The sequence below is a fragment of the Bos indicus genome, chromosome 5 (genome assembly GCF_029378745.1).
Source record: "Bos indicus isolate NIAB-ARS_2022 breed Sahiwal x Tharparkar chromosome 5, NIAB-ARS_B.indTharparkar_mat_pri_1.0, whole genome shotgun sequence".
NCBI classification, from domain to species: Eukaryota; Metazoa; Chordata; class Mammalia; order Artiodactyla; family Bovidae; genus Bos; species Bos indicus.
The window spans coordinates 97,996,020-98,022,823 of record NC_091764.1 but is presented as its reverse complement, the minus strand read 5'-3'; the positions used below and the strand labels follow the sequence as shown (position 1 = coordinate 98,022,823).

At 46.0% G+C, this 26,804-nt stretch overlaps 1 protein-coding gene across 3 annotated transcripts in view; it reads left to right on the top strand.

Moving 5' to 3' along the window:
• Positions 1 to 26,804, top strand: part of ETV6 (ETS variant transcription factor 6) — a 289,093-nt gene that overhangs the window by 195,874 nt on the left and 66,415 nt on the right. Inside the window, exon 1 of one of the 3 annotated variants that reach the window (XM_070790078.1) lies at positions 20,285 to 23,616. The exons of the other annotated variants lie outside the window; for them this stretch is intronic. The gene's annotated coding sequence lies outside the window, so the exon portion shown is untranslated. Of the gene's footprint in view, positions 1 to 20,284; positions 23,617 to 26,804 lie in introns of those variants that run through there. 3 annotated transcript variants of the gene reach the window in all.

Below are 26,804 nucleotides of genomic sequence, written 5' to 3'. Positions count from 1 at the left end.
TCATTTCACAAGAACATTAATTATTTTTAGATCTCTTCCTGGAAGCATGTTTTAATTGATAGGGGGATGTATAGATCATTAGACACACATTTTGAGAAGGGGTGGTGGGAAGGGAGGAAAGAAGAAAGGCAACATTTCTGAGTGCCTGTTGGGGACCAAGCACTTTCACACACGTAATTTTCCCAACAGTCCCTGTGAGTTGAATTCTACTTTTTGTTATTGTTGTTCAATTACCTAAGTTGTGTCCAATTCTTTTGCCACCCCATGGACTGTAGCCCACCAGGCTCCTCTGTCCATGGGATTTCCCAGGCAAGAATACTGGAGTTGGTTGCCATTCTCTTGTCCAGGGGACCTTCCTGACCCCAGGATCGAACCTGGATGTCCTGCATTGCAGGCAGATTCTTTACCATCTGAGCCACCATGGAAGCCCCCTATCTCCCTGAATTTGCTGAAGTTCATGTCCATTGAGTTAGTGATGCTACCTAACCATCGCATCTTCTGCTGCCCTTTTCTCCTTTTGCTTTCAATCTCTCCTAGCATCAGGGTCTTTTCCAATGAGCTGGCTCTTCACATCAGCAGCAAGACAGAGTGTCCTGCTCAGGTCATGGGCTAGTCAGGGACAGGGCTGGGACTTAAACCAGAGCTGCATGATCTAAAGCCTGTGCTGCTGCTTATTCTGTGATATTAATACCTTGTGCTGTCATCAAAGGGAAAAGGGCAGAGATCTGGGGAGGTGAGATGGAGTTTGCCTCCTTCCGAATTTTGCATAAGGCTGACCTTGTCTGACAGCATCCCTGTGAAATCAGATGCACGTGCATGGCAGTAAAAATGTCCTCATGCCTTGGCTTTACCTGAAATTTATGTACCACTGTAAAGCGTTTTATTTGGAGTGAGGTATTTGTTCATCAAGAACCTTTCTCCACATGATCAGGATGCTTTTTATCACTTCCTTGTTCATTCTCATAGCTGGTCCCCCCTGTTGGAGAAATGGACGGTATTCCTATTCCTCGTGTGAACTGGCATAGATCTTGCCTGATTACCGGAAGGCTGGTGATGATCCCCTCTGAGGTCCCCTCCACCTCTAATTTCTTGCGGCGTTTTGGCTCTGTGCTGTCAGACTTGATCACAGTAAGCAGACTGCCTGTTTTCTACACTGGTCCCCTGAGGAAGGATATGGAAATGATTCTTAGGTGCCTCCCTCATCAGTCACAGCCAGCAGTGCAGCCAACCTCCTTTAACTCCCCTCTTCTTTCCCATACTCAATCAAGGACATTCACTGCTTGTCTGGGGTTCTTTCTGGCCCCTCTCTCAGGCACTTTTCGGGAGAGCTTTGGGGTGGGAACACAGTCTCTGGTGAATTTTCCTGTTTCCCTGACACAGGCTACCATCAGACTTTGGGAAGCAGGTCTCTTCCACCCACCTCAGCATCCTTTCACGGCACCTACAAAACCACGGTTTCTCTGTTAAGTACACATCCCTAGGACTGTAACAAAAGGCATCTGTGAGCCCGAGAGCAGCAGGGGAGGGTACCACGAGAAGGACTGAAGATTTAAAGGGTTTCATTTCTTCCTTGCTGCAGACCGTATTGTGTCTGAATGCAGTTTGGAATCTGCTTCTCCAGCACGAGGGAAATAGAAATGAGTCCTAAAGCTGCCCAGGGACCCCAGCTGGTCTTTATCCTTAGAGCTTAGTGATTTCCTGCCACGCGATTGAGCGGCAGAGCTCCCTGACCTTCATGAGGCCCCAGGAAGCCCCGTGTGAATGTCCTCCCTTTGCCGAGCAGCTCCCCAGCCAGGCCAGGTCTTTCCAGCCAGAGCCCACAGCCACAGCTAAGCTGCGCTCCTGGGATGGCGGGATGCATTGTTTTAGAAGAGACGCAGGACATCAGAAATCTCTATCCTCCCCCAATTGGGGAGAATTGAATTCTACGGAGAAAGTGGCCCATATTGAAAAAGAAAGCCTCTTCTCTTCCCTGCTTCTTTCCTCATCCCACCCCCAGGTCACCCCACCCCACCGTCCTGCATTTGCAGGAAGCTCCCCTGCCTAGGGATGCTGCTCCTTGTGACTGTGGATTTGGCTGTGCTGCCAGGTTCTTGCTTTTTCAGTAGCAGAGTTAATGTGGCCATGACTCAGAATGATGGGACCCCAGATGCTAAGGAAGTGAACTGACTTCTTTTCGGCTCACAGTGGACTCATAGCCAACAGAAGAGGTTTCATGTTCTAATGAAATGGCGCAGAAACTCTGTCCTTGGTGGCTAAGTGGTGTGTGTTATGGCTCTGATTCTCTCTCTCTCTCTCTTCTCCCTCCCTCCTTTCATCACCTCCTCCCTCTCTTTCTTCAAGTCAGAGCTAAGAACTCTAATTCCAGCCCAAATTCCTGTAAGCAAAGGGTCCTTCTGAACATGACCTTAAAAGAGTTCTTCTTTTAAGAATCCAAGTTGCATGTTGTTCCTTGGATGTAGGAAAGGCTGGAGAAATCTTCCACTCCATTTAAGGAGAGGCTGGATGCATGGTGGATAAGACCGCAGGCACAGGATGAACAACTTACAATTATATAATACCTTTCTTCCAGGGAGTACTGAGCACTTCCTTGTAAACCCTGCCCTATTCTCATAGAGCATGAGTTATTTCCTAGAAGTGATTTAGTCTTTTTTGGAAAAAAGCATTGATTTCTTTCAACTATTATGAACCCAGTTACAGTAAAACCTCTATTATCTGATCTTCTGTGACTTTGTAAAGCTATTATTAACTGGCACGTTATATATTTCACCAGTACAGTGACGACTGATGTTTTTAATAGTGACCTCAAACTTCTGTAATATCCTGCATTATCCACTCAGGAATCAAAGAAAAATAAAATTATCTTCACTAGAATTTGTTATGTTGTATCTATTTTGTTATATTTAAGTCTTTTTTAAGGAAATTCAGGTCTACTGTGACTTCCCAGAGTAGTACCAATTTTATTTCTTTTTAATAATTTTTAATGAAATACAGTTGCTTTACAGCGTTGTTAGTTTCTACTGTACAACAAAGTCAATCAGCTATACATATACGTATATCCCCTCTTTTTTGAATTTCCTTCCCTTTTAGATCTCACCGCAGAGCACTGAGTGGAGCTCCCTGTGCTCTACAGTGGGTTCTCATTAGTTACCTACTTTATACATAGTATCAGTAGGGTATATATGTTAATCCCCATCTCCCAGTTCATCCCACGCCCCTTGGTGTCCATATGTTTGTTATCTATGTCTGTGTCTCTATTTCTGTTTTGCAAAAAAGATCATCTATATCATTTCTGTAGATTCCACTCCAATTTTAAACATTTTATCCTTTCCTGGCTTTGTAAACCAAACCTTGTTTAAAAAAGAGAGAGATTCCAGTATTTTGGACCCAAACTACAGATGATCACTCAAACCTGACCAGGAGACAAAATTTCTTTCTCAGAGCAGGTATATCTCACCACCGTGTGGACAGGGCATCGTAAACACTGCCCACAGTTCCTCTCTGAGATCTTAGCCCATCTCTGCTAGGTGTTCTGAGTCATGCCAGGGTTTGACACCATCCTTCACTGACTGGCAATAGTTTAGTATCCACATCACGATAGCTCAGATCCATGACCCTGCTTCTCGAGCTCTGCACCTCTCTCTCAGGCTTCACCGTGAGATCCGGTTTGTATCCTTTCCCCTGAAGGAAACCTTATATAGAAAGACAAATGCAAAAAACAATGTGGAGAGCTTAGGAAATTAGAATTCTACCAGCATCTTGGAAGGGGGTTAGTAATGACAAAAGACACCTGAGGAGAAAGAGATGTGAGCAGAATGCCCCTCCCCACTGCCTCTGCCTTGCCTCCAGCCTGATGCCAGCTGCCACCAGGGTAGTCCTGGTATGGGGCAGGGGACCTTGGTGATGCTTCTGCAGGCTCAGCTCAGAAAACCGAGAGCTGGCGCCCAGCCAGAGCAAAGGGAGAAGGAAACAGAGGCCCTAAAGCAACAGAAAAGGACATGCCCAGCTCTCCTGAGGGCAAGCAGTTCACACACTTGGCTGGAGAAGTCAAAGCATACCATGAACAGGGTATGTGCTTATCACTGCATGCATGCTAAGTCGCTTCAGTTGTGTCCAACTCTTTGAAACCCAATGGACCTAACCTGGCCAGGCTCCTCTGTCCATGGGATTCTTCAGGCACAAATACTGGAGAGGGTTGCTGTGTCCTCCTCCAGGGGGTCTTTCCAACCCAGGGATCAAACCCATGTCTCTCTATGTCTCCTGCATTGGCAGGCAGACAGTTCTTGAATGCTGCCTATTGTAACGTTTAAGAACCTTCTTGTCTATTGTCTCATGTGATCTCACAACAGCCCCGGGAGGCGGGCTTGATAGAAAGAGTCACTCCCATGTTACAGAGACGGAAACAGCCTCAAAGACAGTGATGCCTTAGCTCAGCCCTTGTCAAACAAGGCAGGTGACAACCAGGACGAAAACACGAGGCTTCTGATTCCCTGGTGGCTCAGAGGGTAAAGCATCTGCCTGCAATGACGGAGACCTGGGTTCAATCCCTGGGTCAGGAAGATCCCCTGGAGAAGAAAAAGGCAACCCACTCCAGTACCCTTGCCTGGCCATGGACGGAGAAGCCTGGTAGGCTACAGTCCATAGGGTCACAAAGAGTCAGACACGACTGAGTGACTCACTTTCACTTTCACTTTTCAATTCATTATCCACAATCTCCTGATTGAATAGGGTCACCCTTTAAGATGACTGGTCCCCCAGGGCCTGTTTATAAACAGGTGGATACATGTGGAGAGTACCTTTGAGGACGCTGAGCCAGGGGACCACCTCTGCTTTCAGAGTTCAGAGTATTAGACAAATCCTTGACTGAGAGCCAAAGACCTTACTTCTTATCCTGGCCCTGCCTCAAACTAGTTGGGCAGCTTTGAGCAAGCAACCAGTTACCTCCCTCCCTTCTGGGTGCTCAGCTGGAAGTAAGAACAGTAATGTCTGTACCACTGACCCCTCTGGCTGTTGTGAAAGCTGCAACTTTTGAAAGCCCTTTGTTGCCAGAGGTCTCCATTTCCCATGACTTGGTTCAAAGGAAAAGGGCATCCAGGTATAGGGTGTGGTGACTTAGATTTGAGAATTTTTTTGAACAGAATACAACAGATTCATTTGACCAGAAGCAAGTAAAGAACCCGCCTGCCAATGCAGGAGGCACAAGAGACACGGGTTCCAGAAGATCCGCTGGAGGAGAGCATGGCTACCCACTCCAGTATTCTTGCCTGGAGGATCCCATGGACACAGGAGCCTGGAGGGCTACAGTCCACGGGGTTGCAAAGAGTCATACACGTCTGAAGTGACTTAGCACAAGCATGGAGAACTGTATGCTGGATGTGGTAGAAATGCCTGGAACCCTCAGCCATCGTAGGATTCGAAACTCAAAAATGATGCAAAAGGCAGTTCCCTCCCAGTTTTTCTTTGTTCTGAGGATGACACCTCCGAGGATGCCATGGCACATGTCTAATCCTTCCAGGGGATGTTAATTTATGAAAGACCTCACCAAGAAGCTGAGCCTTGAGAGATCTAAGTACATTTTGAAGGGTGCCTGGTTCACTGGACCAACAGCAGAAGCAGCCCATCCCGGGCAGAGCGGGTGGCATGCACAAAGGCCAGAGAACGCAGTGCCTCTGGGAACTGCAAGCCCGGCCACGCGGCTGGAGCCAGGTCAGCCAGAGGGCGACGTGGTGAGTTAGGCAGGCACTGAGGTGGCCCTGGGAAGCTTCTGAAAACATTTAAGCAAAGCAGGAACACAGCTCTGTGTCTGACAGAGATCGCTGCCTGAGACTCAATGCTCAGCTAAGTTTTATTGGCTGGAGGGCAGATCTCAAGGTGTGTGGAGACCAAAGGGGTAGGGAGTCCGAGGTTCTGCCTGGCCGTCCCTCCAGGAGCCCACCCTCAGCCATCCTTGTCCATTGAGGCCAAAGGATGGTGGGTGCCCGGGAGCCTGGAGCTCACTAAAAAAGGGTAGGAAGGAGCCGACTGAAGGGTCCACACCACAGTTGATAACTTGCTAGCTTTAAGTCACTCAGATTCAACCATCTCCTGCTTTTCCTGGATGTTTCTCTGAAGCAAATGGAAACTTCAGTCAGACACCAACTTCCTTCTGTCCTTCCACTGGACTCACAGCCCGCCCAGAATTCAGGTGTTCAAAGTCCCAAGCCACAGATAGCGTGTGCCATTAGGGGAGAGAGCGAGGGATATACTCTCCAGGCTTTAGAACTGCCTGGTGATATGCTGTGAACTGGGGGTGTGGGAACATGAACTGTGGAGTCGGGCGGTCTGAGCTGAGTCCTGGTCTCAGTGCTCAGTGGACACAGGATCTCTGTAAGTCATGGAACCCCTTTGCCTGTGTAGGCACTTTCTCATCTAAAAAATAAATGAGAACAGTAGCATTCACCTCCGAGTGTGCAGGAGGATCCCACAGATAGAATCTCCAAAGCACCAGGTATACAGTAAAATCTCAGTTTATGTTTTGCCTTTTCACATTGGAAGTTTTCAGTAATTAATCTCTTAGAAACAAACAGAAGAGAGCCTGCGTATGTGGTGCTCCTACTTTACGGAAGCTGAAGAAGTAGGAGTTCGTGATGAACTACTTCAGAAAGAAAAATGTTTCTTAAGAGCCAAGCAAGGAAAACTTAGGATGAAGAGCCAATGAATAAATCAATTGATTAGAGTCCAAAATGCCCTATAGACTGACCTAATATTACGGTCCTAAGATCTCATCTCCAGCTCATTGCCTACCCAACCTATAGTAGGCTTTTCTAGCCAGAGACACAGACCTCATAGGGTGTATTCAATTTCAATGCATAAGTCATTATTACTGGTCAAAAAGCCTTCTTGTTCTTTCCGTGGCCGCAAAAAGCACACCTCAAGCCTGGCCCCATGCCAAGTCAAATGTGTGAACACAGGCAGAGTGGGTTCCGTGGAGGGGGTGGAGGGACCACCTCCAACATGAGTAGGCTTGTGTTTAGAGCTTATTGCATAGTGGGGAAGGAGGCACAGATGTGGATAACTCTTAATTTATCACAGCTTCTGCGAGTCCTGTATACATCTTCAGAGCATTCTGGAAGCAGAAAGGCGGGAGAGACATTTTTGGAAGAAGGTTTCAGGGAAAGAGTGATTTTAGTGCCAGGCCTTAAAAGAGGGGTGAGTTCCAGCAGGCAGTGCTGGAGGGAGATTGGGGTCCAGTCAGAAGCAGCAAGGTCATGCTGAGCAGAGGGCGAGGGGCTGGTCCCGGGCAGGTAGGAGGGAAAGTCAGGTGAAAGGTCTTGGACAGGGTCTGCGTTAGAGTGTTCGATGCCCCTGTCAAGAGAGTGGTTTTATTCTGATGCGTATTCAGTGCAGAGCCTTGAAGGTGTTTCATCAGAGGAGCAATGGGGATGGTACTTGAGGAGGTTTCTCTGGGAACACTGTATAGTCTCACTGTGTACTTGTTGTGTTTTGGTTTTATACCAGTTGCAGTCTGGAGCTCCGTGTCTGTGAGCCTACAGTCTGCATTTCCAGAAGACACTGGGTTTTTGTGTTTCCTCCACTGTCCCCAGTCAGCGCCTTCCTCTCTGATATGCAGTTGATATGCAGTCAGGCCTACAATTACCCTCCGTCCTCCCCTCATTCCCTCCCACTGTCTTTTCTTTTCCCCGCTCCCTCCTCCCCTCTCCCTCCTCTCTTCCCCCCTGTTCCCCTTCCTCCTCTCCTTGTCCTCCCCCTCCTCCCCTCTCCCCTCCCCTCCCCTCCTCCTCTTCCCCTCTTCCTCCTCCCTCTCCCTCCTCCCTTTCCCCCTGTTCCCCTTCCTCCTCTCCTTGTCCTCCCCCTCCTCCCCTCTCCCCCTCCCCCCTCCTCTTCCCCTCTTCCTCCTCCCCCTCCCTCCTCCCTTTCCCCCTGTTCCCCTTCCTCCCTTCTCTCCTTGTCCTCCCCCTCCTCCCCTGTCTCCCCTCCTTCCTCCCCCCAGCTTGTCTGCACTCAGGCCCAGCTCACTGCTCCCTCCAGTCACCGTGCAGCAGGTCTCCCCTGGCTGCACACAGCACCCTTTCCCCCTGAGCCCAGCTCCTGTGCCCCGGCCTCCCCAGCTGGTTATCCTCTCCCTTCTCTGCTCTCAGCCCTCTTTCTCATGTTCAGCTCATTCCCTTCCATCTTGAAAGAAACCTGCCTGGACTCAACATTGCTCTTCACTACCACCCCAGCTCTTTTTCTCTCCTCCCAGCCAAGTTTTTTAAAAGAATCCTTGACACACGCTTCCCATTTCCTCACCTCCCGTGAATGCCTCCACCCTCTGTGAGCTGGTTTCTGTCCCCACAACACCTCTGCTCTGGCTAGAATCCCCAGATGCTAAATTCACTGGACGGGCCTTGGCCCTTCTTATCTTGCCTCTCGTAGTGAGTCTCACTGCCTCCTGAGATTCCCTCTGTCTTGGTCTGCAAGGTACCACCCTCCCTTGCTGTCCCTTCCATTCCTTCAAGAATACACCTGGGTTTTTTTTTGTTTGTTTGTTTGTTTTTAAATTTGGCTATGTCAGGTGTTAGTCACGACATGTGGACTCTTCATTGCATCACACAGGATTTTTCATTGTGACTTGAGGACTCTCTAGTTGCACCACGGCTCTAGTTCTGGCACGGCATGTGGGCTCCTAGTTCCCCGACCAGGGATTGAACCCACATCCCCTGCATTACAAGGCAGATTCTTAACCACTGGGTGGCCAGCAAAGTCCCAGGTTTTTAAAACAGTTTGCTCCTTAAATGTTTTCCTTAAAACTCATCTAAGAATCACCAGTGGGACAGTGACTCCCAAATATCTTTTGTATCTCACCAAGATTTTTCTCTTAAGTACCAGATGGATACCACCTGGGGCTCAGTGCTAAAGAATCCACCTGCCAATGCAGGAGACATAAGAGATGTGGGTTTGATCCCTGGGTCGGGAAGACCCCCTTGGAAAGAAAATGGAGATCCATTCCAGTATTCTTGCCTGGGAAATTCCACGAACAGAGGAGCCTGCCAGGCTATAGTCCATGGGAACACCACTGACCGTACACACAGTGGGCGTGTGTGCACAGCTGTGTGGCGCTGGACCTCCCCACCTCCACCTTGCTAGCCTGCAGTCGTCTCCGGTGAAACAGAATGACATATACTTTCTCCCCGTCAGTCCTCTGTGGACTGGGGTGGCCGGGCCCCCCTGTTTGGTGGCAGAAATCAGAAGCCTGGATTTTGCCTTTGCCGGCTTCCTCCACATTGAGTTCCTCTCCAAGTTCTGACAGTTCTGCCTCCATGACATCTTGAGCCCTCTCTTTCTTTCTCCATTCTTTCTGCTTTGGTTCAGGCTAATGATATCTGTCATCTCCATGTCTACAGCAGCCCTCAGACTGATCTGGTACCAGTCTGGCCCTGTTCTTATTCATCCTCCACTTGCAGCTGGAATGACCATTGGAAAACAAGATCTGATTGTGTTACTCCCTTGTTTAAAATCCTTCAATGACTCCAAGTAGCCTTAGGATAAAGTCTAAACTCCTTAGTACAACAGACAGGCCCTTTCTAATAACGGCTAACATTTATCAAGTGCCTCATCATTGCCAGGCTCTGATCTAAGAGCCTGACACACGTCTCAGCATCCTGAGTGCTCACAGCGCCCCAGTGTGTCTTCTGTCACTGTCGCAGTTTTACAGTTGTGGAAACTGAGTGGTCTTACCTAAGATCACACAGTTAGTGAGGTGGGGAGCCAAGACTTAAATCCACACTATGATACACCGTCTTTTCTTCACAGGTCATAGCTTCTCATTCATTCAAAAATACTTATTGAGTGCCTGCAATGTGCCAGAAACTGCTTGACACATCAGAGATAGAGTCAGAATCAGAACAGTTCTTTCACTGCCATCTTAAATTTTTATTTGTTTCTTTATTTTTGGTTATGCTGGGTCTTTGTTACTGTGTGGGCTTTCTCTAGTTGTGGTAAATGGGGGCTACTCTTTGTTGCAGTCCATGGGCTTCTCTTGTTGCCGTGGTTTCTCTTGTTGCAAAGTACGGACTCTAGGGCATGTGAACTTCAGTAGTGGTGGCTCGCGGACTCTAGAACACAGACTCAGGAGTTGTGGCACACTGGCATAGCTGCCCCACGGCACCTGGGATCTTCCCAGACCGGGGATGGAACCTGTGTCTCCTGCATTGGCAGGCAGATTCTTTACCACGGAGCCATCAGGGAACCCTCCTCTCTGCTATCCTAGATTTGTGTAACTAATTATACTAAACATCAAAAGATGTTTAATCAGGAGTCTACCTCGAACTTGTAACAGGCTTTTTGCAAGCATATTCAGAGGTTGGATGTCAGCATGAAGTAACTTTAATGATAGTAATATTTGCTTCATTTAGATAGTTTGCAGAATATATAATTATATTTAAAGGATTTTAAAATGTGCATAGTCTTCAATCCATTGAACCCCAAAAAGATAAATAATAAAGCAGAAGATAAAAATTGTTTACATCCTAATGAATAAAATGAATAGTAAACAAGATAAATAGTAAAATATATAGATTTGATTGTGATAGATGCTAAGGAAGAAAATAAAGCAGAAAGGAGAATAAGGAGGCGTCAGAGGACAGAGATTTGTAGTTTTATATGGAATGTCTGGGAAGGACTTGGAGAAAGTGAGGATGTCTGAGATCAGAATACTCCAGCTAAAGCAAAGCAAGTACAAAGGCCTCACATGAGGTAGAAATATGCCTGGTGTGTGAGGGGAGACACGGGTCAGGTGGCTCGAGCAGAATGAGGGAAGGGACAGGTAGGAGGAAGCAGGTTTGGACAGAGGTTAGATCATGTGGGGCCCAAAGGTCATTTTAAGGACTTTGACCTTGACCGAGTGAGAGGGAGGTCCCTGGGGGATTTTGAACAGAGGAGTGACATGTTTTACATGGCTCCTCTGGCTGATATATGGAGAAGAGACTGTAGGGGAACAAGGGTGGAAGCTGGGCGACCAGTTCGGGACCAGCAGCAGTAATTCCAGGTGAGAGGTGATGGTGAGGGGGACTGAGTGGCAGAGCAGAGGTGACAGGAGTGGTCAGATTCTGGATGCCTTTTGAAGGCAGAGCCAGTAGCACTTGCTGCTGATTGAATGACTGCAAGGTGTGGGGCGCTGGCGTGGGAAGAGTGGACTTGGCATTCTCTGAGGAGGGAGAGACTGGGGACAGCAGTTCTGGTCAGGGGACAGAGGAAGGGCAGTTTGGGATGCCCTAAGCCTAACATGCCTGTTAGGCATCAGCATGGAGTTGCTCTGTCAGTTTCTCTCCTCATTTATTTATTTTTTTTAATGTATTGCTTTTAAAATTTTACTTATTATTACTATTCTTATTATGGCCATGCTGTGCAGCTTGTGGGATCTTAGTTCCTCAACCAGGGATTGAACCCACACCTCCTGCTTTGGGAATGCAGAGTCTTAACCACTGGACCACCAGGGAAGTCCCTATTTTTTTTAAATATATTGTATATTAGTTTATTTGACTGCGCCGGGTCTTCTGTCTTCTTTGCAGCACATGGGATCTAGTTCCCTGACCAGGGATTGAACCCTGGGGCCCCTGCATTGGGAGCACAGAGTCTTAGCCGCTGGACCAGTAGGGAACCCCTTGTCTCTCCTCCTTTAACACGTTCCATGTACATCTCGTGTTTTGTCCTACTGAGCTACTCAATGGTTCCTAAATTGGCTTTGCTCTTTCATGTGTCCAGATTTTTGTATCCACCTTAAAAAATTTCCTCTGCCAGGAAAGCAGTCACCCCTTCCTTCAGTTCACAAACTCTTCCCCCGTCCTGCACTAATGCATGGATTTGTCAGTGTCTCTTTACATTCCTTTCTTCCTACCAGCATCCCTGTGTCATTCACCTGGGTGTACCCTGCCCCTGACATGGGATGTGGTGCACTGGGGGAGGGAGGGGCCCCTGGTTCTGTTAGATGTCTGGGTGAGTGGGAGAATAGGTGGACAGATGGACAGGAGAGCCCTCAGCACGGTTAGACCAACCGTGTTTTGATGGTAATGATGGGAATTCCCCTGGAGCAGTGCCAGGTGACATGATCGCCCCAGACTGAAATGAAAGAAACAGCAGGTGTCAGGAAGTTTCTGTGTTCATGCTGCCGTCTGTGCTAGAACACTCCAGCGTGGGTCCCTCTTCCCCACACTCTCCCCACCCTCCTGCCCCCATCCCGGCCCCTGATTTTATTGATCACAAGCCTCAGTGAACACACACCCTGTCGTGTATACATCCACATCTGCGGGGGAGATTTCTTTATGAAACCGTAAGAGTGTTTAACCTAAGGACAAGATGTGAGCCTGCTTCCCCAAGCCCCGTCTGCTCTGCTAAAAAATAATAGGTCCTCATTCTTTGGGAAGCTGCCTCGGCCAGCCATTACTAACTTGGGCATCACTAATTCGGATGCCCATTCAGGCAAATGAGGAATGGCTGCAAAGTACTTTTGTCCGTGACTTGCAAGCGGAGGGGAGAGCTGGGGGCGTGAAGTGAAGGGAAGGAGGTTAGATCGTTTTGAGCTTCATTTCATTTCCAGAAAGGACAGTCATCGCTTCCTGGAAGCAGCACTTGGCAACAGGCGTGGAGAATGGGAAAGATTTATTTATTTCTCTTTGCCAGAGCTCAATAACTCAGCTCAAGGATCGCAAATCGATACATTGCTTGCAAAGTCTCCAGGGACTGCATTAAAAAAGCCATTTTTTAAAAAAAGATCATTCTACGGCGACAGCCTCTGATGAGACCAGCCAGTCAGGGTTGGGTCAGGGCTTCCAAAGCCACCAGACCCTAATGAGAAAGGAAGGCTTTTGAAAAAGCAGGAAAGCGAAGTTTAGAGCTGACAGCAAACGGGCCACACTTGCAAGGGCTCCGACAGCCACACCCGGCTGCTCCGTGGGGCTCCTTCTCAGACGAGCAGCTGCGTCGCTCCCCCCGGGCTTCTGTGGGAAATATGTGACTAATGCATGGCTAGCTCCATCTTTCTTGGAGCTGGAATTGGTCACTGAGCAGAGGAAAGACTCACTCGGAGACACCATCACCATGATCTAGGGCTTCTGACATGTCTGGCCTGCAGGCTGAGTCACTCACAACTTGGTGAATTTTTTAAAATGCTGTAGTTTTTTGACATCTGGCAGTCTTGACTTTTTCGTGTGAGGAGGTGTGGAAAGACAGTGAAGAGGTCAGCTGTCTGTATTGTGGTCATCGAGGCTATTGTTTTCATCCCCATTAGAAAGTCCTTCCCTTTGGAAGTGTTATCTTCACTGGAATAGTTCCGTAGTCTTCTCCATAAGAGAAGCTGGGTGCCCTCTGCCTGGAGACCCAGTGCCCACCGAAGCTCAGAGACATTTGCTATTGTGTCTTCTGTCCAGGTGCTGTGTCTGTGCTCCCTGCACTTGGGGCTGTCACCCCCTCTGGTGTGATCAGAGACCCCCCTCACATTTTTAATTCTTATTGGAATATAGTTGATTACAGTGTTATGTTAGTTTCTGCTGTACAGCAAAGTGAGTCAGTTTTTTATATATATGTATATACCCACTCTCTTTTAGATTCTTTTCCCATATAGGTCATTACAAACTATTGAGTTCCCTATGCTATACAGTAGGTCCTTATTAGTTACCTACTTTATACATAGTAGTGTCTTTGTCAATCCTGCTGCTGCTGCTAAGTCACTTCAGTCGTGTCTGACTCTCTCCGACAATCCTAGTCTCCCAATTTATCCCTCCCCTGCTCCTTACCCCCCAGAAATCATAAGTGTGTTTTCTACATCTGCAACTCTATTTCTGTTTTATAAATAAGCTCACTTATACCCCTTTATTTTAGATTCCACATATAAGCAATATCATATATTTGTCTTTCTTGGTCTGACTTACTTCACTCAGTATGACAATCTCTAGGTCCATCCATGTTGAAGCAAATGGCATTATTTCATTCTTTTTATGGCTGAGTAATATTCCACTGTATATATGTACTGCATCTTCTGTACCTACTCTTCTGTTGATGGGCATTTAGGTTGCTTCCATGTCCTGACTGTTGTAAATAGTGCTGTGATGAACATTGGGGTACATGTATCTTTTTGAAGTAATGGTTTTCTCCATATATATGCCCAGGACTGGAACTGTTGTATCATATGGTAGCTGTATTACTAGTTTTTTAAGGAAGCTTCATACTGTTCTCCATAGTGGCAGTACCAATTTACATTCCCACCAACAGTGTAGGAGGGTTCCCTTTTCTCGACACCCTCTCCAGCATTTACTGTTTGTAGATTTTTTGATGATGGCAGATTTTTTGATGATGGCCATTCTGACCGGTGTGACATGATACCTCATTGTATTGATAGTTTTGATTTGCATTTCTCTAATAATTAATGATGTTGAGCATCCTTTTCTGTGCTTTTTAGCCATCTATATGAGAGACCCCTTAGATTATCACACTTCTGCTTACTGCCATAAAACCCAGTGACAATTCACCAAGAGACACACAAAGTTTGGTGCCCTTTTTTTATGAGACACCAGAGGAACCCTGGCCTTGCCAATAGGAAGTGTCCTGAGATAGACTCTGGGGAGACAGCACTGGCAGCAGCATAGTTTTCAATCTCTTAGAACCCCTGGGAAAGAGCAGAGCAACTTAGTATCAAAACTTCATACCCATGAGCAGTGACAAAACTAGGGGACAAGATATCCCCAAGGAACAGTGGGACTTTTGGATGTTAGAACAGGAAAAGCACCCCAAATAGTGACTACTGCAAAGCATAGAGGGTCAGTATGAGAGGAACAGCTGAAAGTGGGAGTCCTTTTACTGATTCCAAGAGTGATGAGTACAAGTAGCCTGCAGAGAGGGGGCTTCCCTGATAGCTCAGCTGGTAAAGAATCAATCCACCTGCAATGCAGGAGACCCCAGTTCGATTCCTGGGTTGGGAAGATCTGCTGGAAAGGGATAGGCTATCCACTCCAGTATTCTTGTACTTCCCTGGTGGCTCAGCTGGCAAAGAATCTGTACACAATGCAGGAGACCTGGGTTCCATCCCCGGGTTGGGAAGATCCCGCGGAGAAGGGAACAGCTATACACTCCAGTATTCTGGCCTGAAGAATTCCATGGACTGTATAGTCCATGGGATTGCAACAAGTTGGATACGACTGAGCAACTTTCACTTTCACAGCGTGCAAGGGAGGTCTAAAGCAGCAGTTCCCAACTCTTTTGGCACCTGGGACCAGTTTCATGGAAGACAGTTTTTCCATGGATCTTGGTGGGAGGATGCAAGTGATGGGGAGCAGCTGTAAATACAGGTGAAGCTCTACTCACTCACCCGATGCTCACCTCTTGCTGTGTGGCCCAGTTCCTAACAGGCCACAGACCGATGCTGGTCCATGGCCCAGGGGTTGGGGATCCCTGATCTAAAGGATCTAGAGCCTTCCAGCCACTGCGAACTCTGGAACTAACCAATCAAGTCCTCCTCTAGGATGGCCATGTAGTGAGAAGCTGCCTGAAGTGAAATCAAGCTGAACAGGATAGGGACAGCAGAGACTTACAGGAGAAAAAACCCCATAAGGGAACAGAACCTGGAAACTTCAGCAGTCATATATTTGAACACACATGAACGAAATGGCAGAGAAGTGAAAATGAAAGTGTTAGTCACTCAGTCGTATCCAACTCTTTGAAACCCCGTGGACTGTAGCCTGCCAGGCTCCTCTGTCTATGGAATTCTCCAGGCAAGAATACTGGAGTGGGTTGCCATTCCCTTCTCCAGGAGTTTTGTAAAGTTAGAACGACACTGTTCTAAAAGTTCAGGAAAATGAATTTCACATGGAAACAAGCAATTGCAAAGCAGCAAGGTCAAATCCCGTACAAAGCTTTTATATAAAAAGAAAATAAGGAGCAGACTACATTTCTAAAGAAAGCATGCCAAAAAGACATGGCTTTGAAACAATTCAGAACTGTGACCCAGGTCCAAATGAGCTGAAAGGCATTAAGAAATGATATAAAACATGAGGGAGGGAGGAACCAACATAAATCAGAATTATGAAAACTTAGATGACAGAGATCAGGAAAGAATTTAAAATTTAAAAAAAATGATGAGTAAACTAGTAAGACTAAAAGATGAATATATATAAAAGGTAATTTTTAAGAGAAAAACTGGAACATTTTTAAAGTAAAAGAAAAAAAGGGATTTGCCTGGCAGTCCAGAGGTTAAGACTTCACCTTCCAATGCAGGGGCACGGGTTCAATCCCTGGTCAGGGTGCTAAGATCCCACATGCCTTGCAGCCAAAAACCAAAAGGTAAAACAGAAGCAATATTGTAACAAATTCAATAAACACTTTTAAAATGGACCACATCAAAAAAAAATCTTAAAAACATAAATTTCAAGAGAAAGTGACATATGTTGAAGGGGGACAAAGGCATTTCAATATGTGGATAATAGGAACCTGTGAGGAAGGAAAACAGCAGTCTTGGGTCTGCATCACTCCCATCTCTGCCTCTGCAGTCACGTAGCTATCTCTTCTTCCTTGTCTCTCCTCCATGTTCCCTCATGAGGACCCTTGTCCTTAGATTTAGTGTGTTAGTCGCTCAGTCATGTTCAACTCTTTGTGACCCCATGGACTGTACTCTGCCAGGCTCCTCTGTCCATGGAATTCTCCAGGCAAGAATACTGGAGTAGGTAGCTTTCCCCTTCTCCAGGGGATCTTCCCAGCCCGGGGATCAAACCCAGGTCTCCCTCACTGCAGGCAGATTTTTTACCAGCTGAGCCACAAGGGAAGCCCAAGAATACTGGAGTGTGTAGCCTATCCCTTTGCCGGTGGATCTTCCTGACCCAGAAATTGAACCGGGGTCTCCTGCATTGCAAGTGGATTCTTTACCTACTGAGCTGTCAGGGAAACTCCCAGAGAGTCAGACGCCATAACCAAACCAGCGTGCAAGTCTTCTCCTCTCAGTGCCTCTAGCATCCTACTACCTGTGGGCTGCAGCAACTCCCACCAGCCCTAAAACTCGAGGGTTGCTCACGCTTCCCTTCTGACTCTTTTATCCAACTACCTCACAAAGCTAAGGTGTGAACCATTATGTTGATTTGATGTGTTCCTTTTGCTTCCCTGATAGCTCAGTTGGTAAAGAATCCGCCTGCAATGCAGGACACCTCCGTTTGATTCCTGGGTTGGGAAGATCCGCTAGAGAAGCGAAAGGCTACCCACCCCAGTATTCTGGCCTGGAAAATTTCATGGACTGTATAGTCATGGGGTCGCAAAGAGTCGGACACAACTGAGCGACTTTCACTTTGCACTTTTTTCCAGCAACCCCCTCCATAGAAGGCTCCATGCTTTCGTCCAAAGGGGTGAATAATATACAACTTAAGCTGGGATGACAGAACCAATGAGAAAGATATTTTGTGGCCAGGGAGAGTCCCTCAGTGCCCCATTGTGCCATGAGCCGGCCAGAGAGGGTCTACTTTGGCTCCCAGGCCTGCCCAGCCACCCCACCTCCCAGCATCTCAAGTCTTAGCCCAGCCCCGGGCCAGGTGTATAGCAGAAGGCATGTGTCATTGTCTCCAGCTGCATGTCTGCAGCTCTGTTGAAGGAGGTAAGGACTTGGTTTGGTTTTTAAATTTTTATGACTCTGTCTTAAGCCTGGAAATATTAGTAACGTTCACAGCTCTAACACTAGGGCATACAGCTGATAAGAAAAAAAGACAACTTTTTTTTTTTTTTCTGAAAAAATTTTTTCATTGAAATATAAAAGTGCTTTACAAGGTTGTATTAGTTTCTGCGGTACAACAACATGAATCAGCTATAAGTATACATATATCCCCTCCCTTTTGAGCCTCCCTCCCACCCCACACCATCCCACCCCTCTAGGGCATCACCGAGCACTGAGCTGAGCTCCCTGTGCTGCACAGTAGCTTCCCACTGGTTATCCATGGGACACATGCTGGAGTATATATGTCAGTGCTCCTCTCTCAGTTTGTGTACTACAACATTTTAAGTGATTACATCTGTGAAAATAGATTCACATTTCCCCACAAATCCTCGAGGAAATGAAGGACCAATGGGATGAGGAGTGGAGTGAAATCTTGACACACACGAACATGCACACTCACACACACAATCATCTTTAAACACAGGTTGCTTCTCCGGGTTTGATGGGTTTTTTGTTCTGTGAGGCCTCCACAAAAACCCTTAAAGTGACTGCATCCTGCCTGTGTTCAGTCCGCCTGCCCCTCTTCTTGCTGAGTCAGCATCTGCTTGGGCAATCTCGGAAAACATTGACTGCCTCCCCAGGGAAGAGTCAGAGAAGAAGAGAAGGAAGACAGGGTCAGGGGAGTGTGGAATTCTCCGTCAAAGAAGACATTTTCCAGTGAAGCACGGTTTTGCCAAGTGTGTTAGGTTTCTTGAACCCCTGATGCCATCTGCCTTTTGGATGCTGGACGTGTTTGCTGAGGACTGTGAAGTTAGCATTGTGAAAGATAAAGGCTTTCTAGGGTCTCCGCATCCACCCCCAGTCTTCACTCCATCCTCAGAAGATGCAGTGACCATATTGACTGAGAAAGGCATCCTGAAAAAGGCAGCCTGCTTTTTTACTTTTTTAACTTTTTATTTTGTATTGGGGTATAGCTGATTAACAATGTTGGGATAGTTTCAGGTGAACAGTGAAGGGATTCAGCCACACATATCCATGTATCCATTCTCTCCCAAATGGATACATGTATGTGTATATATGTGTGTGTGTGTATATATATATATATGTATGGCTGAATCTCCCCTCTCCTTGGGGCAAGGCAGCCTGCTTTAAAATCCGGGAGAGAAGGGACCAGGCACAACTGAACCACACACGGGAGAGACCCCGGCTGCCAGTGACAGGGCTCATTAGCCCATCCAGAGGGAGAGTGAGTTCTGCTCTGGTTACACTTTGCAAAGGAATGTTCTGCAGACCAGCAGGCACACAAGATGATCCTGTGTGGTTTAAGAGAAGAAGAGCAGAACAGATAAAGAAGATGTGGTACAATGAAATATTACTCAGCCATGAAAATGAATGAAGTTGTATCATTTGTAGAGATGTGGATGGACTTGGAGACTGTCACACAGAGTGAAGTAAGTCAGAAAGAAAAAAACTCATACTGTATATTAATGCATATATGTGGAACCTAGAAAAATGGTACAGAGAGCCTGTTTGCAGGGCAGTAGTAGAGACACTACTTTGGCCACCTGATGCGGAGAGCTGACTCATTTGAAAAGACCCTGATGCTGGGAAAGATTGAGGGAAGGAGGAGAAGGGGACGACAGAGGATGAGATGGTTGGATGGCATCACCGACACAATGGACATGGGTTTGGGTGAACTCCAGGAGTTGGTGATGGACAGGGAGGCCTGGCGTACTGTGGTTTATGGGGTCACAAAGAGTCAGACACGACTGAGCGACTGAACTGAACTGAATAGAGACACAGACATAGAAAACAGACATGTGGACATGGAGAGGTGGGGAGGAGAGATGAGATAAATTGGGAAAGAAGTGGTGGCATATATATATGTGACCGTGTGTAAAACAGATAGTTGGTGGGAACCTGCTGTATAACACTGGGAGCTCAGCTTGGTGCTCTGTGGTGACCTAGAGGGCTGTGATGGCATGATGGCAGGGGAGGGGGGAGATCCAAGAAGGAGGGATATGTGTGTACATACATAGAGTTGATTTGCTTCGTTGTACAGCAGAAACTAATACAATGTTGTAAAGCAACTATATACCCCAGGAAATTTCTTAAAAAGTGAGGGCACACAAAGGATATTCATTCTTTCTTTATCCAGACACCCAGAGTGGATCGTCTGTGTTCCATGACTCTTGCAAATCCAACGAGATCTTTAGGTCCTCTGCGCCCCATCCATTTCCACAGAGGAGTAAAAAACCTTGCACCAGCTTTCCCAACCCATTCTGATTTGCTTGCTAAATCTATTTGAGGAACGTTTCAACTCTCTTCATGTCTATTTTCCTACATATTTATTTCTTCTTAAAATTGGGCTTTTTGTGTGTGTGCATAAATATCAGTAGAGTTGAAAATAAAAATGTGTCTCTCCACCCAGCAATATGAGAAATTCTGCCCTTCATCGCCTCCTTCCTTTAGAAATTCATCTCAGTGGTCTCTTTCCATGCCAGCCCAGTTGCTTCAGCATTCATAAAGTTAAGATAATTTGCAGTGATTAACCTTCAACACTATGAATAAAAACTTGCAATATGTTAGCAATGAGTTCCAAAATACCTGAAGACGGGTCATCCCGTGTTTAAGGTCAGATATGTGCATTTCACAAGGAAATGACATCCAAGTTGGCTTTCATCATTTCATTGCCTGCCCCCACCCGCCTTCCCACCCTTTGCAGAGTGAGAGGAGGTCAGCCTGCCAGCCTCTCTCTTCTCTTCTTTTCTCCTCCCCCAAAATATCAGGAGAGATGTGTGTGTTTCTCTCCTCAAACCTAACTTGGTTTTTGCATTATAACCCTAATACATATCATCAGATCTCTTTGCATGTACAAGGCTAAAAAGTTCTCAACTGATTGTCCAAGTGTCCATAGGTAAACTGGAGCTAGTCCACAAACTTTGAAATTGCAGGGGAATGTTGGTGCGCATGGGTCTATGCATTTTCAAAGATCGGTTGTTGTCATTCAGTCACTCAGTCATGTCCGACTCTTTGCGACCCTATAGGCTGTAGCCCACCAAGCTCATCTGTCCATGGAATTCTCCAGGCAAGAATATTCCAGGCAAGAATATTCCAGGCAAGAATACCGGAGTGGGTTGCCATTTCCTTCTCCCGAGGATCTTCCCAACCCAAGGATCGAACCTATATGCTCTGCATTGACAGGCAGATTCTTTACCACTGAGCCACTGGGGAAGCCCAAAAAGGGTCAGTAGCGCTCACTGAATTCTCAAAGGGGTCCATTATCTCCCGGATCACTCTAGTCTGTCCTCTTCCCCTTCATCACAACACCATCCCCATTATCTCTTTTTTCAATGTAACTTTAGTTAAAATGTTGATATTTTGTTCATTATGAATTTTTTTTTGCATTTATTGGGCAGGTCAAAAAATTCCTTCGGGTTTTTCCATAACATTGTACAGAAAAACCCAAAAGAACTTTTTGGCCAGCACAGTAGTTTGATTTTAAAATAACGCATTAAAACTATCATTATTGTTTGTGATTCCTGAGCTTTCGGGCACTGCCTTCAATTCTGCACCCGAAGTAAGCGCCTCACTTACCTCACCCTAATCACAGGCCTGAGTGGACTCTTACCCTGGCCTTTTTGCCTCCAGCCTCTCACCTGCTCCCTGCCTGTCTCTACATCTCCTCCTGAGCTGTCTTCCCGGCCTGCACACAGATGATGCCCACCCCTCCTTAAAACCCCATGGTGGGCTCGTAGCTCCCACCAGACCCTTCACACGGCTCACAAGAACCCTTGCTTCAGCTTCTGAGGCTCCAGTGAGCTTTAGAAAACATTTCAGTCTCCTGAACAGATGACAAAACGCAACAGATTTGCTTTGGGGTCTCTGCCCTACCCAGCTCCCCAGAATGCATTGAGCACTTTCCATGGACCAGGTATAGTGCAGAGTCCTTTTTTAAAATTATTTATTTGCTTTATTTATGGCTGTGCTGGGTCTTCGTTGCAGCACACAGGCTTTCTCTAGTGCAGTGAGCAGAGGCTACTCTCCAGCTATAGGCTCGGGCTTCTCATTGCAGTGGCTTCTCTTGTTGCAGAGCATGGTCTCCAGGTCTTGCGGGCTCAGTAGTTGCGGCTCACAGGCTACAGTGTGTGGAATCTTCCCAGGCCAGGGATTGAACCCGTGTCCCCTGCATTTCAGGTGGATTCCTCACCACTGGACCCTCAGGGGAAGTTCAGTGCAGAGCCTTTGTATGAGTTATCTTACTTCATATTTAATTTTGCCCAAGGAGGTAAATACTGTTCTTGGCCTCATTTTACTGCTGAGGAAATTGAGATCCAGAGACATAACTTATCCAAGGCTACTGAGCAGGTGGCAGAACCAGTCTTTGAACTCAGGACTATCTGACTCCAAAACCCAAGTTTTTAATCTAAAATATTTCATGCCTCTCACCACATTGGGCTTGCTGCCTAAAGGCAGGAATGTAGGGGAATCGTCGAACTCATGTTTGTAAGAATGAATAGCGGGCCCTGGGCCAGTTTTGCTGTCAATAGGTTTGCTGATAAAAAACCCCTCTGTGGCTAAAACTGAATGAAAGCCAGAAAAAATCCACAAAATGAAGTGTATAAGGAAAATTTTTTCCAGGGACTAGAGTGGGACTTTGGATCAAAACATGAACGTGTAGTATTCTTGCTCTTGGGGGGTTTGGCTGAAAAGACACTGTTATAATCTTCGAACCTCCACTTGGAAACTGAGTACTGAGATATAGGGTGACCCTGAGGACAAAAATAGGAAATGTTTGAGAACGTCCCATCCCCTGGTGATAGAATCTGTGTGCCAAGAGCAGTGATGAACAGATAGCCGCCCATTCAGGGTTAGGGGCAGACCCAGAGGAATGAGAATGCTGAAGTTTATCAGAGTCCATCCAGGACTGGGGTGGGGGCCAGAACTCGGCCTGCAGGGAAGGGAAAGGCATCAGAAAAGACCCCTGGGAAATGCTCTGGGAAGCAGCAGCTTAACAGGATCTGATGATAGTTTGTTTTATTTTGGAAGGTTTGTTTATCCTGAGGGAAACCCTGCCCCCTGTACCCCCTTCACAGAGGTCAGAAAGGGCTAGATTTCTGGATCCGCAGCTAAGCCAGACCTGCCAGGAGTTGAGTTTATGGTTAATTATTCCTAATCCCCTTGCATTTTTACAGTGCATTTTAGCGTGCATTAGAATGCAAGGGGCTTTTGTATCCTTTATTTGCTTTGACGGAGAGGAAGTTCACTAGGCAGATATAGAAGACCAGAAACAATTCTGGTTCTGGGGCCCATTGTGACCTTGGGGAAGTAACTCAACCTCTCTGAGCTTCAGTGTCTTCTGCAGATGCAGTTGTGCCAACCTGAGCTCTTTCACGGAATAGTTGCTAGGATGGCATAGGTGTGGAAGTGTTACCCACCTGGATTCTTGGCCTCCTTAATCAATAGAAATCAATCAGGGGCCAGATAGGAAATTCAGACAAGCCTTTATCGGGGTCCCTGCTGCAGCAGAGGGGAACGAGAACACATATGTTTCCTTTGCTTGCTTGCCAAGGAGGGGCGAACTGGTTCCTTATATGGGGTAAGGGTGTGTCCAGGGGTCGGGCCGGAGGGGTGGCTTAGGTGGTCTGCCCACCCCTTTGGTGGTGTTGAGTGCGGGGGTATGTGCAGTATCCTGCTTTTGCTTCCAACACCCTGTTTTTGCTCCAGCTCTTCATAAGTGGCTAAAGTTGGGTTTTGGTCTTTTTGTATCTTGTCCTTAATTTTATTGCCCCAACCACGCATGCACACCATTCTTTTTAATCCCTTATTCTTGTATTCTGTTGCTCACGGAGATTTGTCCAGGTACAAGCACTGCAGCAATGAGCCCCAGATCCCAACCTGTCTCAGAAGCATCTGGTAGTGGCAGTGAACCTCACGGATCAGAAGTGTCCTACCTGGTGAGAAGGGTGTTAGGAGAGGGTGGCAGTGCAGAGCTGTCCCAATACTAGGTTACTAGTATTGGGGTTCTTTTGTCTTACAGTCTGGCATTACCAGGGGACCATTGTGTGCCAGGCATGATGTGAGTATCACTGAGCAGTTGTCTTCAGCTACACGATTAGCGCTTTGACTTCCCAGAAGGTAGAAGCAGCAGTTGAGGGGCACTGGTAATTCGGTCTCAGGTCTAACAGATGAGGAATTGGTTGGCCAAGTAGAAATGATGGGGAATTGTGGTGAGAATGAAAACATCATCTTGGAATTGGGGAAGGGAATTAAAAGGCATGAGCAGATGTCTTCTCTTGACTAGAAGAAGACAAATGATTTCAGTTGAGGGGAAAAAGTACCTAAGGATCCGTGATCTGAAAGGAGGCAAAACCAAGTCTAAAGAATCAGCATGCTCTTGAAAATGAAATTCTGGCGTATCAACTGCTCGGGGCATGAGCAGGAAGAAGACGATGAAAGAATCTGATGAAGCTGTTGAGGGGACATTCTCTGATGAGCTCCATTTTTAAACAGATCTTTTTAAATATAAAAGTAACACATGCTTAATAGGGAGTATTAGGAAAAAAGAATGAAAAGGAGACAGTAAACATCATCTGTCATTTGGTTGAGTGACGGTTGTTAATATTTTTATGTTGCATTATATTTTCCATAAGTTGTTTGAGATTATAATACATATGTACACATGTTATGTGGTGATTTTTCCATATGTGTAGATACTTTTTATAAATATTATGTTATTGGCTGCATCATATCCTACCAGAGATGTTGTTTATAGATTCCTTAACTATTTCCTTATGGATGTTCCCAGTTTTTTAAACTATTAAAAATAATACTGCAGTGAACATCTTTGTGCATGAACAGTTTCTCTTTGTCTGAAATTATTTTCTTAAGGTAAATTCCCCAAAGTTAACATTTATAGGGCCCTTGAACTATCACCACATTATTTACCAGAAGGATCATGCCAATTTATCATCCCACTATTTTCTATGTACCAGTCTAATGAGCTCAGATTTTCTAAGAGGATGAAAGAACAACTTACTGGAAATAAAAAAAATTTTTAATACAAAAAATGACATTTTGCAATCTGCAACAACATGGATATACCCAGCAGGTATTTTGCTAAGTGAAATAAATCAGAAAGAGAAAGACAAATACTGTATAATATCACTTATATGTAGAATCTAAAAAGTACAACCTACTAGGGAATATAACAAAAAAGCAATAGACACACAGGTGTAGAGAAGAAATCAGTGGTCACCAGTGGAGAGGATGGGGAGGGAGGGGAAAAGATAGGAGGAAGGGAACAAGAAGTACAAACTACTAAGTGTAAAATAAGCTATAAGGATATATTATACAACACAGAGAATATGGCCAGTAGGTTATAATAACTATATGTGGAGTATAATCTTTAAAGATTGTGAATTACTGTACACTTGTATAATATCCTACAACAACTATGTGTCAACAAAAAAATTTTGGATATATAATGGAGAGATTTTTATTTTTTTAACTTTATTTTGTATTTGAGTATGGCTGATTAACAATATTGTGATAGTTTCACGTGAACAGCGAAGGGACTCAGCCATACATACACATGTATTATTCTCCCGCAAACTCCCCTCCTGTCCAGCCTGCCGCATAACACTGAGCAGAGTCCCATGTGCCATACAGTAGGTCCTTGCTGGTTATCCATTTTAAACACAGCAGTGTGTACATGTCCATCCCAAACTCCCTAACTATCCCTTCTCCCGCCCCCTCCGGCAACCGTAAGTTTGTTCTCCAGGTCTGTGAGTCTCTTTCTGTTTTGTAAGTTCCTTTGTATCCTTTCTTTTCAGATTTCACATATAAGGGATGTCATACGATATTCCTCTTAAAGGAGAGATTTTTTTAGATCTAGAATGTTAAAGCTAAGTAAGCTAAAAACAATGGGAGATACTTAAGAAAATGGTGTGTTTGGAGGGACAGTAAGAGAACAAGTGTGGTCTCAGCACCTAGACTGAGTTGGTGGCAAAGAGAGAACAAAACTGGACAACTTCTCTCTTTCCTCCCCCTCTTCCATCAAGGAGGGTAATTGTCAGACTGAAACAGGTAGTACAAACTGCCATAAGGGAATTGAAGCCCAAGGCGGATGAGTCGATTGTAGAAACGAATCTAAGTCATTCTAAATAGATTCAAGGCTCTTGGCCCAGACAGATGACACCCCAGAATAGAGAATTTACAAGGGTGAAAAGTCACTGATAGTGATCCCTAAGGTTTGCAGGAAATGAAAGAGATCCTAAAAGAGAGAATACGAACCACTGTTTACCCTACACTCAGAAAAGGAGAAAAGGGAATATGTACAGACTAAAAATAGCTGACCTGATACAACTTACAGATGAAATTCAGGAGAGATTTTCAAACATGTATGTTATGAGCACTTAGGAAAAGTTATTCCTTAGGCCCCAATCACCTTCTCCCTTTTTTCATCTTATTCAATAAAGGTGCTATAGATTTTGTAGTTATTGTATTTCTGGACATCAAGAAAGCATTTTATTTGAATTTTGGATGGTTCCTTTTATGGCTGAACTAGAAAGATGTATCTAAATACCGGAGTAGTTAGGGGGGTTGATCATTGAACACCTGTATGCAAATGGGGCGAGGGCTTCCCAGGTGGCACAGTGGTAAAGAACCCACCTGCCACGCAGGATATGTGGGTTATAGCCCTGGGTCAATAAGATCCCCTGGAGAAGGGAATAGCTACTCATTCCAGTATATTTGCCTGGAGAATTCCATGGACAGAGGAGCCTAGTGGGCTACAGTTCATGGCGTTGCAAAGACTCAGACGCAACTGAGTGCAGGCACACACATACTCCAAATGGAGCCAATAACTTGATCAGTATCCGTCTAAAAGGAGGTGGCTAGTTTGTCACCAGAAGGCTCTCTTTCAGCCCTCAGCTAATCAGCACTTTGTCAGTAACCTGTTGAGGTAACAGATGCTTATCAAAGGCAAAGTTGACATGAAGCTGTGAAGTATAGATGATACTGGATATAGGTCTCAGTCTGGAGGGACTGCTGCAGGCTGGAATGATGATGGAAAATGGCAAGGTAAAAATCTAATACTGGCTAATATACTTTCTCCACAGGTGGGTTACAAACAGCAGCTATT